This window comes from Micromys minutus (genome assembly GCF_963924665.1).
Source record: "Micromys minutus genome assembly, chromosome: 1".
Lineage (NCBI taxonomy): Eukaryota > Metazoa > Chordata > Mammalia > Rodentia > Muridae > Micromys > Micromys minutus.
In genome coordinates this window covers 12,770,735-12,784,830 of record NC_137969.1, presented here as the reverse complement: position 1 = coordinate 12,784,830, position 14,096 = coordinate 12,770,735, and the positions used below count along the sequence as shown (strand labels likewise).

At 36.7% G+C, this 14,096-nt stretch overlaps 1 protein-coding gene across 3 annotated transcripts in view; it reads right to left on the bottom strand.

Annotated features, from left to right (window-relative positions):
* KCNIP4 (potassium voltage-gated channel interacting protein 4) overlaps positions 1-14,096 on the bottom strand; it is a gene marked incomplete at both ends in the record, with an annotated part of 1,073,131 nt that overhangs the window by 666,365 nt on the left and 392,670 nt on the right. The gene's annotated exons all lie outside the window — the stretch shown is intronic.

The following is a 14,096-nucleotide window of genomic DNA, read 5'->3' as shown; positions in this document are numbered from 1 at the left end:
GCATCCAGCTCCATATTGTCTTCTTTAAAATCATGATACACCATAGTATTTCAACTCATGATTGTTGAGTATGAAAATTCACATGCTATTTGTAGACTGGCTGATCAATTAAAACCACATAGCCACAAAAACCTACAGTGAGCTCTAATAAGAAACAAATCTTTATATGAAGCATGAGGTTAGCGAACAGAGAGACAGGGGAAAGTTTCATAATATATTCAGACCATATAGTCTTTTATAGTCCTTTAGGACCAAGTGATTATATTAATTTATCCTACATACTGCTGAAAGATTCCAAATTGCTAAAAACCAAGTCAACATACCTAATCTAGTTTGTCACCTATAACTAATGTCAGACACAGTCATTCGTACATGGAAAATGTATGGAATGGGTTCTAGAGCAGGAGAGATGGCTCAGTGATTAAGAACACTGCTAGTCTTCCAGAGGACCTGGGCTCAGTTCCCAGCAGGTCACAACTGTCTTTAACTCCAGTTCCAGAGGATCTGGCGACTTCACACAGACTCATATGCAGGCAAAACACCAATTAAATTAAATTAAATTAAATTTAAATTAAACCCTAATTAAAAATAGAGCTCCTTTGATTTTTTCCATTGGGTGTGCAGGACACCACAGCCACCACAAGTTAATGTGTACAACTGTCCCTTCAAGAACAAGTTTAGAAATAAGACTATTAAGACAGTTTTTAAAAAGTAATAAGCCAACCAAATTTCCAACATTTTTGAGAACATAAGACCCCAATACTATCTGAGAAACTATTTACAGTTAATGGCCTCTGGGGAACAAGATTTAGTTTTCATAAAGAGAATGTGCCTGTTATGATGTCCATATTCCAGTCTATGGCTTTGTATCCGTATGCACATAAACAACAAGTTTTCAAAGACAACTCTGTTTCTATGTGGTATATTATTTTTATAATTGGGGACATTATTTGGAGGTATCGGATATAGTTATAGATAATATCTGAACATATGATCAAAATATATTATATATATTACAGTTTTGCAAAATACTATATTTCAAAAGAATATCATTGTTACTTTGACCACTGGAAACTGATAAAAATTTGAGAGAAAGAGAAGGAGAAAAAGCGAGGGTGCTAGAAGTTCTTTCATCTTCTGCTTTGTATTACTTAAAACTGACATCTTTCAGAGGGACTCATGGCATCTGTTATTGGCTGATTGACTAAATAACAATCAGATGCACCCTAATGCATAGCCAAAGCATAAAAGCAGGGTCCATGGGAATTGTCACTAAGAAAAAGTGTAATTTAATTGCATAATTGATCATAGGCAGGTTCCTGGATGTCTGGCGAATCTGCGCAGGGCAGGGGGCGGGGCGGTGAAGCGGGTGGGGATAGTTGCTGTGAAATGGGTGTGATTCATTCTAGGTTGATGGACTACTCAGGCAACAGTAGGGTTGCTTATGACGTTTTGTGAAGGGCCGTGAAGATTCTGGGCACTCCTGGATCCTGATGTGGTAGAATTTCCACTTTCAGGCAAATCATAAGCAAAACATACTCAGAAGGAAATGTGTTGGAGTATACCATGTATTCTCTCTGTTAATATCAGCAAGACTTTCTCAGCCTTCCTCACTGAAGTTCAGCTACCAGGCAAGCTAGTTCATAAAATACTATGGGAAAGCAACAGATATCCTTGAAATTGAATACGAGTAGGGATTCAAAAATTTCAGACGTCACATTTTGAAATAATTATCTTAAATAGAAAAAATGAATTTGGGTGATTCCCCAAATATTAAAGGAGAGAAAGAAAGAAGGGCATTGGAACATGAATGATTATTTTAAGAAATAATACACTGTGTTATGCTTTGATAAATAAAGGGTTTCTAAGAAACTGGTGACATTTATGTGTACTATCAATCTAAATCTTTCTCAGTATTAACTTTGCATATTCACATCCAAATTAGTATTTCCCAGCCTCCTGTTTCATTCAGATTTCTGTTGCTCATATAAGTAATTTAAGTCTAGTTAGGTTACAGCTTAGGAGAACTGCATGTGTGGTGACCATCCGGCTGCTTCATAACATGTTTGAAGGCATATTTTATAGAAACATATAGAAGAGGATGTAAGGAGCTGAAGAATTTTCATAGGATCTTGTTCATCTGACACAGCCTTATTTCATAAATGAGAGTGATATTTTTGTGATTTAGTCACCTCTTAAAAGGACAATACTTCATGTAAGATTATTGCTAACACTTAAAAGTTAGGGGCAGAGCCAACCCAGAATATGACACTATCCTATCCTGAAGTATAGTTAAAATTTTGATAAGAAACCAGGCTGAATTAGGCTTGTATTATATCATAGGTTCCCTTCAAGTTATCCATCCATGTCGAATACATAAGAAGGAACCTATCAGAAAATATTGTCAAATTTTACCTACATACTTAATAACTACAAGATTTGTCAAGAGTCCATAAAGGGACAATTGAGCATTGTCCCAAATCATGTTAATATTTAATAGCAGATAAGAGTTATTGAGATCTCTTATGGACCATGCCCTTTTCTGATCTTTCTGTTAATCATTCAAGTTTTTCATCACAAGCATGGGGGTAGGAAGACATTATTATTGCATACCTTCAATCAACTGAGGAAGTTGAAGAAGAAAAAGGAGGAGGAGGAGAAGACTTATTACCTTGTGCAAAGTCATTACAGACTACCCTTCTGCCTCCTCTAGATTCAATTTGAAATCTTCAATGTACTGGCATTAGGGAGGCCATAAGGGTAAATGTCATGAGAGAGATTAGTGCTCTTATTAATGAAACACAGAAGTTATCTTATACCCCTAGGAGCAGAACCATGGGGTATAAATGTATTTAGGCAAAGTGTCTTCATGTTAGGGATTTGGTTGTAACAGCACAGAATGGCAGCTGGCCAAAACTCAAGCTCTGAGTCCCAACCACTGTTGTCCACCAGGGATTTCCCCTTTTTATGTCTCTAATTACCATCTTCAACTGTGCCTTACTGAAGTCATATCAGACTAGATAATATCTATGGTTTTTCCAAACTCCATTTTATAATTATAGAAGCATTATCTCATGTGGGGTTAGCTATTAAAATTATGATCTCAATGAGTACTTCTCCCTTTAACACTGTGTGTGGCACTCAGTAAAGCCTGTGCTAAGGAACTTGCAGAGTAAAATTTGCAGAGAACTTTATTTCTGTTTCTATCTGTAACTTGCATAGTTAGTTTCAAAAGGGGGAAAAAAACCTGTCTGCCCACCTGAGAAAACGATTTAAGCAAACATTTCTACCAGTCTTGTTTAAATATACTTTGCCCTAAATGTGTGATATTTATAGACTGTTTCAACTTGAGTAAAAAGATTCCTGGGTTGACTTTTATGAGGTGAAAATATATGCTCTTGAGGCACACAAGGATACTGGAGCATCTCTAATTTATTCCATTATCTTTTAATTAAATTGCCCTCTATTATCATTTTGTGAAGTAGGATGGTGAACTTGCTGGAGCATAGAATTTGGCATCTAGTTCTCTCGTCCTAATCATAGAATTGTCTTCAACTCATTTGTCCTTGGGATTTTACCTCTTTTATGCCTCTAATTGGCATCTTTAACTGTGCACAATGCCTTTTCAACTACAGCATCCAACAAGAGCATCCAGTGTTATGCCAGATAACATCCACACCATGAAAAGTTTAATATACACTTTTCCTGGTATTATCTTTATTCTGAGCAGTGAGCCCCATTTTACATACTTTAAAATACATTGTTTTTTATTGTATAGGTAGCAGAGTCAAGGTGCAAGACACAGATAAGAGTGGTTTCTGTGGATATCTCATATTTTAGTGAGTGGAGAAGGCAAACGTAACTCATGATGTAGACATTTTGAATAGCCTTAGAACATTTTAGGATAAATGCAGTCCAGGATTACTAATTTAGGTTCCTTACTTGGAGGACTTAAAGGATAAGGAGAGAAATAAGGGTAAAAGCAAACTCATCCTGTTTCTTTGATTATTTTTATGACCATATTATAATTAAGATTTCAATTGCTGCAACAAAACACAATGATCAGAAGCAACTTGGAGTAGAGGGGTGTATTTCATGTTACATTTTACATCATGGTCTGTCATCAAAGTATGTCAGGCTATGAACTAAAGGCAGAAACCTGGAGACAGGAACTGAATCAGAAGCCATGAGGCATGTTCCGTATTGATCTGTTCTTCATGGCTTGTTCAGCTTCCTGTTTTAGAAATCCCATAACCACTTGCCAAGGTATGGCACTATCTACAGTGAGTGACCCCGGCTCACTAATTTTAGTTACTAATTAAGAAACACACACACACACACACACACACACACACACACAGCTTACTTACAAGCTTGAGTTTTGAAGGTATTTTCTCAATCATGTGTCACTCTTCTCAAATAACTAATTTGATCTAGTTGCCAAAAGTAACCCCCATGGTTCCCACATTGTATTCATTCTTTATGGATGAATATCATTATCATCTCCATATATAAATATGCATACAGGATGTCAATTAATCCTCTCTCTACCTTGTTGCCTAATCTATTACCTAACTATGATGGCCACAACAAAAAAGATGAAATAAACTATAATTTTTTAACACTTAAATCACTGATGCCCAGTCAGAATATGTGTGTCTGTTCTTACTTCTATAAGTTAATTCTCAGAGTGTCCATCTCAAAACATGGTTGGATTCTATTCACTATCTTTGTCCAAAAGCTCATCATGTTCTATTTGAAATAGCACTGTGAATGTCTGACTCACCTTCATTCTCAACGGCTCTTTTACACTTCTACGTAGGAAGCCAAAGGAATGAGTAATGAACTGTATAAAAGTTACTTCTGTGATCAACATTTTCTGAGACCCTGATAGAATCTTGAAAAATTGTATGGATTGCAAAAGTAAATTTACATTTTCTTACGTAAAACAGAGCAATGATCATAGTTGCGGGGCATTTAAATAGCTCTTGGAAGGCTGATTGATGACTTTTGAGACACTGTTGTTATAACACATTTCTTTGGAGGTTAATGACCAATACAGCACACTTTTGAGAGACACTATAAGCACTAATTACTTCAACCTGTGACAGTCACAGCCACACCACATTAATAGAGGTAATAAGTTGACAGTTGTTTCCAAAATAAGAGCCTCTTTTAATATAATATGCATTAGGATATTGACTTCAGTCTGCACATTTGCATGTATGGTTAATGCCTCAGAGACTCCAGGAAAAAAATAACTGTGCACATTGCAGCTTTACATTTCTAAATGAGTAGTTTCCAATGAATAATATCATTGTATTATGTTTTTTAATTAATTGTATAAAGTGAAATGCATTTTACATGTCAGATAAAATAATTCTCTGCTACATATGCAGGTGGAACCGAGTCTCTCCATGTGCATTCATTGTTTGGTGGTTAGTCCGTAGGAGCTTGGGGGAGGTTGGTTGGTTAATGTTGTTTTTCTTCACCTGGGATTGCTAACCCCTTCAGCTCCTTCAGTTCTTCTTCTAACTCCTTATTGGGGTGAATAATCTATCAGACTTTCAAAGAAGACCTAATACCAATACTTCTAAATCTATTCCACAAAAAAGAAACAGAAAGAACTCTTCTCAAGACAAAGTGCCCTTTCTAAAGTGCTTTCCAATCAAAACCTCAGGTAACAGCAGATGTTGGCAAGGAAATCCACAGAGAAATATGAACACTTCTCCACTTTTGATGGGGTTGTAAGCTGGTACAACTGCTCTGGAAATCAGTCTGGCGGTTCCTCAGAAATTGGACATAGTACTATCTGAGGACCCAGCTATACCACTACTGGGTCTATAGCTAAAAGAAGCTTCAACATCTAACAAGGACACATTTTCATCCATGTTCATAGCAGTCTTATTATAATAGCCAGAAGATGGAAAGAACCCAGATGTCCTTCAGCAGAGGAATGGATACAAACATTTTAGTATCAAAATAGAGCTATCAAAAACAATGACTTCATAAGATTCTTAGGCAAATGGATGGAACTTGAAGCTATCATCCTGAGTGAGGTAACCTAGCCACAAGAGAACACTCATGGTATGCACTCACAGTCAAGTGGATAAAAGCCCAAAAAAGCTCAGGATACCCAAGAAACAATTCACAGAAATTATGAAGGTCAAACAGAAGAAAGGCCAGAAGGTTGATGCCTTAGTCCTTCTGAGAAGGGGGAACAAAATGCTTATGGGAGGAAATAATGGGGCAAATAGAGGAACAGGGATTGGAGGAAAGACCACCCAGAGACTGCCCTATCTGGGGATATGTCCCATATGCAGCTACTAAACCCACACATTATTGCTGATGTCAAGTAGTGCTTACTGATATCAATCTAATATGGATGCCTTCTTGGAGGTTCTGCCAGAGCCATACTGATATAGAGAAGAATGCTTGCAGCTAACCATTGGACTGAATATGAGGAACCCCAACGAAGGAGGTATAGAAAGGACTGAAGGAGCTGAAAGGGTCTGCAATCCCATGGGAAGAGCAAAACGATCAACTAATCAAATGTACCACAGCTCCCACGGACTAAAACACCAACCAATGAGTTTGCATGGAGAGACCCATGGCCCCAAGTGCATATGCAGCAGAGGATATCATTCTCTGGCATCAATGGGAGGAGAGGCCTTTGGTCCAGAGAAGGCTTGGATTCCCAGTACAAGGAAATGCCAAGGTGCTGAGGGGGTGTAGGGTGGTAGGGAGAGGGAGCACTGTCACAGAGGCAATGAGTGGGGGAGGGGGATGGGATTGGAGGAAGGGGATAACATCTGAAATGTAAATACAGAGAATATCCAATTAAAACAGAGAAGTATTTGTAGATGTGGCATGTACCATGGTTTCCTAGTCTAGTGTTCAGAGCAAATCATTCAGCTAAGGCCCATATTCTTTGGCAGTATTACACCCTACCCTTGGCACAGTTCTTCCTAGCATATCATGAACTGCAGAATAGAGATTTCTCTTAAAACAGGAAAAAAACACAAAAATCGTGTGATCTGTCATAAAATATATTTAGTTATGTAACAAATATTTAATTTCTTATTACCATGCGATACAGCAGTTTCACTTCTACATGTTTATAAATAAAACACTATAGGAGAAAAAATAAAGTGCTCTCCAGGTATAGAGCTTTACTGTGCACATAGTGATGATGGTGCTTTTAGACTTTCCTATAAGCATCTAAACACTGAACTGAAGAGAAACATCTTCTATAGGAACATTGTGAATAATAATACCAGTATTTGGAAGGCCAGGACACTTCGGTAATTACTGCTGCTGTAGTTTCCATCCACAAACTTCCCAAGTTAGGGAATAAATATTCACCTCCCAAGAAAACAAGCAACTGGTATCATGGATGCATACACGCTAATAAACATTCCTTTATTATACTATATTATACTATTTATTTTTATATTAATATTTTAAAGGGAGTAGTGTGAGGAGGAAAACGTTATATCAGCTCTAAAAAGTCATGAAATCCTCATAAACATGCCATCAGGCAAGAGGAAGGATGTGTTCCCAACAATACTCACAGAGCTGCTCTCTGATGTAGTACTCTTGGTAAGATTTAAGTAAAATGTACCTGTCAGGTTAGTTGGAAACCTATCTTGATATAAACAGGAGAGAATATAAACAAATCCTAAGTAGCAGGTATTCAAAGATTCCTAAGTTACTAAAATTCTTGTTGATAATGACTGAAGCTCAATTCTCAATACCTAAGGTGGTATAAACAGTAGCCAAGTGGCACTATGACACCATGACACTGTGACATTCATATGTACCTATATTCCAAGTGCTGGGAGGAAGAGACCGGGGATCTCTGGAGCTTGAGCATTTCTTGGCTAGCTGGTGTGGCTGTGGTAGGTTACAGACAATATTTCAAAAAAATAAAGGGAAGACTGACAGAGAAGTACACCAGAACCTACTCATGTACCTGTTCTCTCTCTGTCTCTCTTTCTGTCTCTCAGTTTGTCTCTGTCTCTGTCTCTATTTCTCTCTGTTTCACACACACACACACACATACACACCACAGTCATTAAAGTATTTCAATATAATATAAATTATAGGAACAAAATTTCAAAATTAATTGACAAATGTCATTTATAGGTCCTTTCAAAATTCTAACCATGTCAGCTTTAAGAGGCAAATTTGTATAATTAAAATATAATACAAAATAGAACAAGCATATTTACTATTGTAAAATCACAATTCTTTAATTCATTCTGCATATTCTCTCTGATTATATGATTTAGTTAGGTAATGTATTCCACAATCACTATATTCTTTGGGACAGTTACCACCTGCTTTATGATTATAGTTTTTATCATTCTTCGTATAAATCCCATCAGTGAGTATTTAAATGGTGTCTAATCTTTCTCTCTCTCTCTCTCTCTCTCTCTCTCTCTCTCTCTCTCTCTCTCTCTCTCTCTCTCTCTCCCTCTCTCTCTCTCTCTCTCTCTGTGTGTGTTTCTGTCTCTGTATGTGTTTCTGTCTGTGTGTCTCTCTGTCTCACTCTATCTGTCTTCGTCTCCCTCTCCCTTTCTCTCACTGTCTGTCTCTTACTCTGACTCTGTCTCTGTCTCTGTCTCTCTGTCTCTCTGTCTCTCTCTGTCTCTGTCTCTCTCTCTCTCGCACACACACACACATAAATCGTCCAAAAATTAAATATACTTTTATTCCTACAGACTTGTTCCAGGATCATCCCTAATCAGCACTTCGTTTTAAAACATGATAATCAAGATGTAAGGAGTAATTTTATGAATGACTAATGAAAGTACTTAATTGAATGGAGCTCTAATGCCTCAAGTTATTACAGGTCATTGCTCTCACTGATTCAAATCAATGGCTTCTTAGATTGGGAAGTCAGGCTTGCACTTCTGTAATACATGTCTACACTTAGAAAAGAAACATCTAAGGAAGTGCTCAACATTTTTAGCCATCAGGGAAATGCAAATCAAAACAACCCTGAGATTCCACCTCACACCAGTCAGACTAGCCAAGATCCAAAACTCAGATGACAACAGATGCTTGCAAGGATGTGGAGAAAGAGGAATACTTCTCCACTGCTGGTGGGTTTGTAAACTAATACAACCACTCTGGAAATCAGTATGGCAGTTCCTCAGAAAAATGAACATAGTACTACCTGAAGACCCAGTAATTCCACTTCTGGGCATTTACCCCAGTGACGCTCCAACATACAACAAAGATACATTCACCACAATATTCATTGCAGCTCTATTTATAATAGCCAGAAGCTGGAAAGAACCCAGATGTCCTTCAGTAGATGAATGGATACAAAAATTGTGGTACATTTACACAATGGAGTACTACTCAGCTATCAGAAACAATGACTTAACAAAATTCTTAAGAAAATGGATGCATCTAGAGAATATCATCCTGAGTGAGATAACCCAGTCACAAAAGAACAGACATAATATGCAGTCACTGATAATGGGATACTAACACCAGAAAGCTCTGAACACCCCAGAAACAACTCACAGACTGTGTGAAGTTTAACAACAACACAAAAAAATATACTTTAATTAAAATAGAACTGTATCACATCCCCCTTTCCTCTCTACAGCCCCTCCTAGTTTCTCTCCTATCCCCTCAAATTAATAGCCTCTTTTCCTATATTATTGTTACATATATGATTATGTGTATGTATATGTACCTACAAATACTTATTTACAACCTTAAAAATGTATTTGTATACTTTTATGCAAAAATGCTGAAAATTTGTACATTTATCTTTGTTTTTTAAAATAAAGTTTAAAAAAGATATATTTCCTTTATAAGCTCACAAGACATCATCTTGAGCAATAAAATTAAGAACCTGCCTCCAAGTCTGCCAAGTGGTGATGTTCCTGTATCAATTCACAGCACTTGTGGGTTCATGAATAAGATCACGCCCTCAAGACTGCAGCATAGATGAGGAGGAACCTCTGGGACACATCCCTTCTGGAGGTGCTATTGACAGTTAATGGAGGCTGAGATACAGAGTAACTCTCTTCCGAAGGTGTGGTTGCTAGTAGGGTGCCTATGAACCTGTCAATAGCCATGCATACGTTCATATGGGAAATGATAATCGTACTCACGAACTTATCAATAATATTTTATTTAAAATGAAACCTGTAGTTGGAAGGAACGTGTAATGAGTCAAACAAGGGGCCTTTAGAAGAAAGCCATGATGGATGGATATGGTGAATATGCATTTTTAAAATATATTTTAAAATATATTCAAAGAATAAAAAAATACTCAAAACTAAGCTTTATGTTGTTCATTCATAAATTGTGGCCAATTATCTGTATTTCTTCATATACTTTATCCTGTTAAAAACATAGGAAAAAAAGGTTGTTTTGTAGTAACAAATTTGTTGATGTTTAGATTTCAGCAGACAAGCTTTGATGCTCAGTCACTGAGCACAATTATCAGACTCAGGGACTGTCATTAGATTAGACTCATAATCATTGATATTGTTTGTGCCAACAGATTTAATACACTGTCATTTGATTTGGTACTTTTTATTGGATTTAGCATGTATGTATTATTTACTCATCTCTACTATAGATAAATGGTTAGACTTGGCTTTCTGTCAGTCATGAACTAGGATAATAAACAATCACATGAAACCATGCAGGGTTTCAAGAGTAGCTCAGTGCTAGAAGGAATGTTTTGCATATACCAGAACTTGGGTTCCATCAACAGAAACAGCCCCAAACTATAAATGTGGAAGTGTAAAATAATGAAAAATAAGAACATTGTTCTTAACAGCTCATCCGATGACAGGACAAAGAACTTCTAAGAGAAAGTCAGAGCTTAAAATGTATTTCCTTAGCATAAGTTTACATCAGGAGCTACAAAAATCCAAACCAGAATTGAGAGAACTCAATTTTGCAATACTTGGATGAGTCAAACCAACACTAAAACAGAGTGCTATATAATTTTATGGGAATAAATCTTTCAGGTCATTTTATCTTCTCAATTTCCCTCAGAGTCTTATTACAGTGAAATACTCTCAGACCTTTCCTCAAGCTTGTTATAGTTTTAATGCTACCTTGGGTAGTAATAAATCCCTGTATTCCTTAGTGGGACGCTAAGTGGAAATATGTTGAGAAGAATTGTCAAGAGAGATATTAACATCAACATGATAGGCTCTCATGCATGATCTTAGGTATTATGGTATGAAATACGATAGTAATATTGCCTCGTGAATCTTAGGATGCTGGTTTCTGAATACTAAATGTATCATAGCTTGTTCTGGAAACTTAAACTCTGATCTGCTCACTGAATAGCAGATGGGCCTAATCAGCAAAAATTCTTAACTTCTTTTCATTTATTTACCGTGCTGATATATATTAATTAATAGTTATCACAACTTGACCCTTTTTGCTAAGAATGAGGTCCACAGTTTGGACTTAATCCTACCAACTCCAGGACAAAATATGATGCTCATGTTTTACACACTTGTAGGTATTAAAGGATCATTTACTTAACCTCCATAAGATTACTGTATATGAAGCACTAGAGTATTTTGTTAAATATTCTTGAGCCGGTCCTTTTCTTATTTAATTGTGTGGTGAATAAAAAAATATGCTGCAGGAAATTGTGTATTTCTTGACTAGAGATCTGTAACCTGAATGAATGAAGTTGGTGGCAAACAATAAAAAAAGTGCCACAATTAGGATTAAATTGGGTTTTGGTAACTTATTCAATGTAGTCAACAAGTGATGTTTAGCATCCTGTCCCTTAGAGATTAACATGTTCTCTGCAGATTATGACGCATCTGTACTAAATGTTTGGTAGTTACAAACTGAATATATAAAACATCATTTATCCTATTGATCTTTAAAAAAACAACAATCACTCAGTTAATATATTGGTGACAGGCTGTTAATGTCAGAGCAAATTAATGCACAAAGGACAGATTCTTGGCTCTTGAGATAAACAGACAAAGACACTAAAAAGAAAAACAGCATTTTTCTGTGTGATATTTTCTTGGGCGCCAGAGGAAGGCTCAGTGCTTAAGAGCATTTATTTCTCCAGCAGAGAAGCTACATTCCATCCCTGTCTTCTCAGTCATCTCACAAACGTCCCGAAACTCTAACTTTAGAAGACATGACATCTGCACTCTACAGCCAACACATTCACGTGTGTACCTACCACACCAGCACATACCTATGCACAAAAATTAAAAGACTAAAGGTTAACAAGGTAAGTACAGTATTTGTATATGACATTTTCAAAAAAAAACAGCAGAAATATAATAAATAAATCCATATTCAAAAGTATATTCCTATCATGGCTCTAAGGATAACAATTACCACATAGGATCAATGACGAAATTATACTTCTTTATTTTGTGCTCCATTGGAGTTTTAAAACAGTCATAATACACGAAACAACTGAGTGTATAAAAACACCTCTGGAATGGGGATCACATTATGGACCTCTGCCATTCCAATGAAAACAAATGCCTCTAAGAAATTTAAAATACCTCCTCTAAAACAATGATCCCTAACTGCTTCAAAGAGCTATGTGGGGGGATTGCATTTGCCGAAGAGCTCTTATGCAGAGGACCATCTAACAAAGATAGCCCCAGTACCATGGGGCTATCAGTCCATGACTTTCCTGCTAAAACATTGATCTGTTTTCTAGATCTAAAAAATTAAAATCTGTTTGATTATGTGAATTATATAACAAATTCTTTGTTGCAAGATTCTTTCAACTTTATATTTTTTTGGATACTAAGGAGTAATGAATGGCATCAATCCTGATGACTAATCTAAATTCTTCTGAAATATATGGCCATATGGATAAAAGGCTTGTTACTTAACCTTCGCCCTTGTTTTAAGTTGTATGAATATACTCAACTTTATTGCATTACCCAAGTTTTTAAAATCAGCTTTTGTTTCTTTCTTTAAAATTGCAATTCAGGGCTTGTTAGATTTTTTTCCAGTGAAAGCTAATGCATTAAGAAGAGAAGAATAGTATTCTCTACACGTATCAGCCATGAGCAACAATAATATTAACTCTAGATCAATATTGTCTTCCTCCAAAGATGCTTAAAATCTCTTTTAAATAAACAGTCATTAATTTTTAAAGTGTCTGTAAATAAGGGAAGTGACAAGACTTTTAAGTACCAAAACAAAAGCTATGAATAATGTCATATAATAAAAATGAGTCCCCACTTAAATGGAGTGCTATGATTATCCTTAAGCATGATCTTGGTCCTCTGAATGCTTGATGCCCCAGTGTAGAAGAATGGGAAAGCAGTAAGGAGGAGTGGATAAGTGGGTGGGAAAGCACCCTCCTAGAAGCCGGGTAAGGGGAGTGGCATAGGAGGTTTGCAGAGCAGAAACTGGAAGGGGGTAACATTTGAAATATAAACAAATAAAAGATCCATGATCATGTGAACTGGGGAAATGGCTAAGTGGGTAAAATATTTGCTTCTTAATCATGATGATCCAAGGTCACATTCCGAGAAACAGAAGAAAACATATGAACAGTAACACCTGCTACTGCTGTTTCATTGTTCTCATGGGGAGATAGGAGCCTAGGAAGAGTATAAACATGAAAGCTCATAAGCCAGAAAGCTTGCTGTAAGCAGCAGGGAACAACAAAGAGACCTTGTCTGTACTGAGAAAGGTGGGGACTGAAGCCCAAGGCAGTAGTCCTCTGACAAGTCCAGGAGCAACAAGCACGTTCACTTACATATATGAATGTATGCACACGTGAATTGTATACATACACATATACAATACATACATACAGTCTCAGTCTCTCTCTCTCTCTCTCTCTCTCTCTCTCACACACACACACACACACAACGAGCTCATGCTCACAGCCTCTTAAACACTATGGCTGCCTCTGATAGTGTTCCACCTAGGTTTTATATACAGGGTAGGGCTCCTGTAGTTTCTGTGGTAGAAAAGAAAGTGTATTCTTTACAGTTCTATTTTACTGGAAACTCCTATTGATTAGGAATTCTCTACTAGCTCTCTTGATTTCTAAATACCAAGGACAATTGAACATAGTTCTTGTCAAATGTAGA